Below are 6343 nucleotides of genomic sequence, written 5' to 3' on the forward strand. Positions count from 1 at the left end.
AAATGACTGAAAAAAAAAAAAACTGCCCGCATACAGTAACTTTATAACCTGTTGATGAAAACGTAATGCATTTAGGCCTACTGCCTCAGATGCAGCTGTTAATGACGGACAAAGCATATCTGACATTCTCCAAAATTCACTGGTCAAAAACCTCATAACTCAATTTGAGCTTGATTTAGGTAAAATGTTAATAATAGTGACACCCCAGATAGCAAAAAATATCTGCACGGCTTCTTTTTACCGCCGGCCCCAAACTGTCGGCTACCTGTGCGCCCCGCTGGCGGAGATGAAACGTTTGCCGCCGAATACGTCACTCCCATTTCTTCGCATTATAGGTTATTTTCGCATTATAGGTTATTTTCTGTTTTGTAACTTTGAACTTGAAACTGTGCTGCAGTTTTTTTGTTTTTGTTTGTTCTGATAATTTAACATGCAGTTTTACTCAATACGATTGGCCCACCCTGTTTTATGAAGGACCTCCCGTTTGAACATTTCTGGCATCGCCGGTGCCACCCCAGACTGGTTGTTGGCCCTTTGGCCACCCCTAACTGTCCTGGTTGCGCCACTGAGAAATTAAACAATTTTGTTTAATTTCAAAAGATTGAACCTCAAAAGATTGTTCTCTGAATATGTAAATGCGTAATTAGGGTGCGCAGATCCTAGTTAGGCTATATTGGTGATTTAAGAGAAGTTGACTGACAATAAATGTTTTTTTTTTTGCGATAGGAGTGAATGGAATTGCTTGCACTGCATGCGGTGCGCGACATTATTGATAGTTAATTACTAATTAAGCCTTGTGTTAGTCACGCACGACGTCTTCCGACGATACAATCCGATCAAACCAGAATTACTCTAGCTGTCACCAGCCGTCATGTGGAAACCGGGAAGGCCCCTCCTTTCGGTAACTAGTCCTCTCCGCTCGGTCCGAACTCACACGGAGCATGGCTTGAAGAGATATAGTCCAGTCATTCAGAGAGAAAACGAAAGCGATGAGATCCACCACGGAAGTTTAACTCCCATGGACTATGAGCGTTTTAATGACTGATAAGAGGAAAGCATTCGAGTCATAAACAAATGACCATCAGTTTGATTCACGTTGAAAATCAATAGGAATTGGGAAAACATGGATTTCCATCTGTCCATTTTGGTACGAGTTTGCAGTGACGGCTTCGGTCTGAATGTGAATATGGCTCAAAAATGACCAATGGTAAGTTCATGCAAAGCAAAAGTTGACCAAAGTGTCCCAGTCCCGTCTCAGTGGAGCATGAGGAAACGAGCAGAATATTAATGCATTAGGCTACTCTTACCTTCACGCGCACTGAGTGTCTGCGGCTGGCGTTTGAGCCGGACTACAGGAAAAGCTTGTATTTATAGCTATCGTTACTTGGGGATTCCCGGTGATTATAACCAACAATCAAAACGAAACTCGCAAGTGATTTACAAGAAAGCATGTTTATTACGAAAGTGAATGTTCACTGAGGGCTTATTAATGTGTAAATCCCGAAAGTCAGTCAAAATATCCGTCAGAAGTAATGACTGATTCGAGTGGCGCATACGCATAATGTGGGCTAGATAACAGTGTTGTGTAAATCCTATACAACGACTCGTACGGCTGAATGAAACTGTCTAACACTATTACATATTTTGTAGGGTTACCCATGTGCATTTTTGTATCCGCAGCATCATCTTGGTACTTCTGTTTTGATGCTTATTATTCTACCTCTTGCGTTTTCCTGCGAAAGTGGCCACACAAAAAATCATATCACCGAGGATTACCGCCATATAATTGAGAAACAGTTGAAGCACGTTGTAAGTATGACCTATGACCTAATATCAAATTTATAGCCTACCACCATGTGAATAGATTAAATCAGGTCATGTTATAGGCTTATTTCCACTTGTGTGTGCATACATACTGTAAAACAAACCTGTTATATTTACAGTGAAAAACTGACTGCTGTGGTTGATGAAAATTAACTGTAAAAAAAGGTGGTTTCAGGCATATTTGCTTTATATTTTACAGTTCATAATCATTCATTTCATTAACGGAGACCAGTTGATTCATTGAACTTCAACTTATCTGTAATAATCTGTATCTGTAATAATAATAAGGGTGATAAAATAGGCTACATGATAAATGAAAGTTAAAAATGGGCTTTTCCACAAACCATAAACATACCCACAAAACATCATCATGGTAACACTAAAATAATGCTTTAAACATTAGCTCAAAATGTTACAAAACAAAATGAACATATCTGACACAATGCAACTGATTACATATTTACATAATCATTTTAACAATTTCCTGTGAAAATTCTTGTGTTGTGTTTTTACTATTAGTTTATTTATTTATTTGTTGATTTTTCAGGTGGCCAGTATTGAACAACTAAATTCAAACTGCACAATAAGAAATGTCTGGAAGTCGAAGGAGCCAAGAAATGTAAGTCAATCTGTTTCCTGATTAAGTCTGGTTTCTCTCTTAAACACACGTGACAGCCTCTTCTACGTGGCAGTAAAGTTCTTCACTAAAATGTGACACTGATGTGTTTCTTTCACTTTAGCATTCTGTACATTTGGTTTGTAAATGTTACGACCTGGCTTTCCCACTCATTCCGGAACTTCTCAATGTAAAGTTTAGGCATGTGGGTTCTCATTAGACACAGATGGAACTTGTTAGTTAAACAGCCATATTTAAAGTAGTTTCTCCTCCATACTGCATGTATGATCAATCATCTCTTGTCATTATTCTGAGTTCACTCATCTGCTGTTTTTCCATAATTGGTCACAGGGACATAACATCCACAGAAGAATCTGCAGGGTTAACGGAAAACTGAGGAGATTTGGGAGCGAATCAGATCATGTAAATGGACAGCTGAAACATGATTTATATAAACTTGTGGAAGAAATAAATGGGTCCTTGAGATGTTGGTGCCATCGAAAGGTAGCTGAAACAACCTATTTCCTACAGTTTCAGTTTTCTTATGTATCATTTTAATTATTGAAACCTCCCTTTTGTTCCATTTGTGGATAAACAGAGAGAGGTGCCGACACAACAAATACGAAAGTGGAAGTTTTGCAAAGTGAAAGACATTCTTGCCAACTTACAGAGACACTTTGAACAATACAATGCTTACCACTCACTCAGCAAAGACTCTTCAGAGCGTGGGAAGACTTCAGAGCAAACCGGTATATAATACTTGGCCTCCAAATTCATCTCGTAGCTCTATTGCAACAATTGAATATACACAATATGAAGAACTGGATGCACCATGTACCATTCACACTATTCAGTATTTGACTGAAGAAGAAAAAAAAAGCCATTTAATACCATTTTTATGGGAAAAGAATATGCTAAGCATAAACATGAACATACGACTGTGCGTGAAAATGCTTTAAAACTTGGACATTGCTTTTTTTATGACCAGGATTGTTATATTTGCCACAGATTGCTGAATGTGTACAGAGGATGCTGCGAATTAAACTTGCAGTGTTTAATTGCACATGTAAATAAGCAAATATTAATTCTCTAGGCCTCAAGTTACAGACTTTATGGTCTTCTTGGGGAAGTGACCCTATTCAGCCCACCCAACTCCAAATCTTTTATGCTTTCTCACAGCCTTCCAAAAAAGTCAAATATTAATTTATCATAGAAACACTTGTGGTTTCTCATAAACTGACCAAATTAAATTATTTAATTGCAAACAAAGAAATGTCTGGAATGGGCTTATAAGGTACATGTGTATCATATAAGCCCAACAGTATATTCCAAAAATACCCACTATGGTTTTTGATGTAAACTCATTGCACTTTATTAAACAGTTTAGCTATTAAAGGGTAACTAAACCCTAAATAGGCCATGAGACGGGACCCCAAATTTGGGCTACCGGTACCATTTTGAGGGATTACATTTCTTTTTGATTTTCATGAAGGTACACATCTCTAGTGTTGGAAAATGTGTGATAGCATCCGATCCATGGTAGCTTTCATTAGAAATCAACACTTATATCATCCTACCTCAAGGTAAGGTGTTCAGTGACTACAAGAGAGAAATATGTATCCTTTTATAATTTAAAAAATTTATTAAAATAAAAATGTATAACATTTTAATTAAAAAAAAAATGTTAAAAATGTAAAATTTATTTAAAGATAAATTCATTTATCCTTTTTCTTGACATATGTTTGAAAATCGTCCTCCGTAACCAAAAACTACCTTGAATCTAATGCTATCACACATTTTTCAAATACAGGGTCATATACCTAAACAAAAATCACCATGCGGTTTAATCCCTCAAAATGGTACCAATCAACCCTCTGTCTCACGGCCTAAAACCAACTTTTTTTTTTTTTTTTTGCACTTATTTAACAATAACCAAACACAAATAGTTTCAATTTCAACATGACTCTCTAGCTTATTCTTAAGAGAGTCATCAAATGTATCTTTTCTTTGGTTGATAATCTATCAGTACCCTTTTTCAGGTTCTTTCTATCAGCTCCATATATTATTCTTTGCGGATGTCTAGTGGCAGTTGATTCCATAAACGAGGGGGCAGCAACTGAGAAAGCTCTATCACCCTTAGTTTTTAAACGGGATCGAGGGACATACAATAGAAACCTGTCAGAAGATCTTAAAAATCTCCTAGATGAATGTGGAGGAAGAAGATATTTGAGATAAGAAGGAGCTTGATCATTAAGAGCTTTAAAAACAATCAACATTTTTAAACTGGATCCTAAAATGGACCAGGAGCCAATGGAGCGATGCTAAAATTGGGGTGACATGTTCATATTTCTTTGCCCTGATAAGACCAGGCAGATATAGGACTACGAGTACAACTATATGAATAAATAATATATAAAAATATGAATAATAGTAATGTTAATAAAATGAAGATACTAATATAAATGAAAATATTGTTGAAAAGATAAATATTGTTATTTATAACACCATTAAGAACTTTCAAAGCATGGCTCTTTATGGAACCTTATAAAAAGGGTTCTATTTACCACCAAAACGTGTTCTGCTTGTTACAAGTATAAGAACCCTAATTTGGTACTGTTTAGAACCATTTTTTTTAATTATTTTTTTTTTTAATGAAAAAATAAAAGTGAAAATACTTTTATAGAACCATTTTTCTTAAGAGTGATAGTCAACAGCCTTGCAGCTACATTTTGAACCATCTGGAGGCGAGCAAGAGATGACTGAAAAGGACCCAATTACAGTGAATTACAGTAATCTAAATGTGATGTGATAAAAGCATGAATAACCTTCTCTAAATCTTGGAAAGACTAAAATGTTTTAAGTTTAGACAATTTATAGGCAAGTATTTCCCATACATGTCCCAAGAGGCTCAATTGTTTTTTGTATGAGGTTCCTTGTTTCGTGGGTTATTAATAGAGCAGGTCCTTTTAAACCCTCGGTTTTAAAAGCTAATTTAAATACCAAGCAAATATTTTCAGGTTGCCTTTTATTTACCAATGTCTTTATTTAAAAGTTATTTATATTTGAAAAAATATATTTAACAGTAGGTGGGCTTATATAATCTTTTTAGGGTCACTTCCCCAATATAATGGACAAGCTACAGTTCTCTTTGCTGTCATATTACACAAATATATTTTTATAAATAACGGTACAGCACTGTGTTACTGAAATTTCCAGAGCCTTTGAAGTGAACATATAACGTTTTAAAAAATGTATAGCAATTATTTTACATTGTATTAAAAATTTCCACTTGTTGACAATTTTTATATATTCTGTCTAACTTCATGTCAGTAGTGGCATGGAAATATTGGGTTCAGAGAGAAACTAAAATATATGTAATGGGCCATCAATCAATTAATTTTAATCATGCTTTAATTAATAACTAAATAAATTGCATGTATCAATATTTTTTAGAGAAAAGCCCCAAAATTAACAAGTCTTTCAATGATATTACATTATTGCATGTAAATAATTGAATAGGCATTAAAGAACACTGGAAATAGAAACTATGGGAGGGATGATGATATTCTTATATTTTCTTATAAACAGACAACTGTGCAGAATGAATGTCTTATATTGGCAGTCAATCAATTAAACAAACAGGACACAATCTGAGCTTTGTTTACCACTTTATTTTTTTAGGATCACTTCAATTCAGGAGCCATTTTTACCAGTCAATAATTTAATGGTCAAATTTCTGTCCATATAGCATGTATTCATAAGCTGTGACATGTGGTCAGAGCAGCAGTAGTACAAGCATAACAAGGTGCAGTGATGCTCAAGATACACGCGGGTTTGAGATCAGCACAAACACACACCAGCTCCTGGACTTCACTCACTCTGAACAGCAGGTCAGCACTCTGA

At 35.5% G+C, this 6343-nt stretch overlaps 1 long non-coding RNA gene across 2 annotated transcripts; it reads left to right on the forward strand.

The window, feature by feature from the left end:
• Nucleotides 1-817: 817 nt before the first annotated feature.
• LOC130083785 (uncharacterized) lies at nucleotides 818-3847 on the forward strand. 2 transcript variants are annotated; one of them, XR_008806868.1, is made up of 5 exons: nucleotides 818-1207; nucleotides 1651-1809; nucleotides 2372-2443; nucleotides 2792-2944; nucleotides 3039-3847. It is a non-coding gene; the product is annotated as an uncharacterized LOC130083785 (long non-coding RNA). The 2 variants fall into 2 exon arrangements; XR_008806867.1 differs by having other exon boundaries at nucleotides 1681-1809; nucleotides 3039-3846.
• The last annotated feature ends 2496 nt before the right edge of the window (nucleotides 3848-6343 follow it).

This window comes from Rhinichthys klamathensis, unplaced genomic scaffold (genome assembly GCF_029890125.1).
Source record: "Rhinichthys klamathensis goyatoka isolate OS25496 unplaced genomic scaffold, OSU_Roscu_1.1 h1tg000059l_1, whole genome shotgun sequence".
Taxonomy (NCBI): domain Eukaryota; kingdom Metazoa; phylum Chordata; class Actinopteri; order Cypriniformes; family Leuciscidae; genus Rhinichthys; species Rhinichthys klamathensis.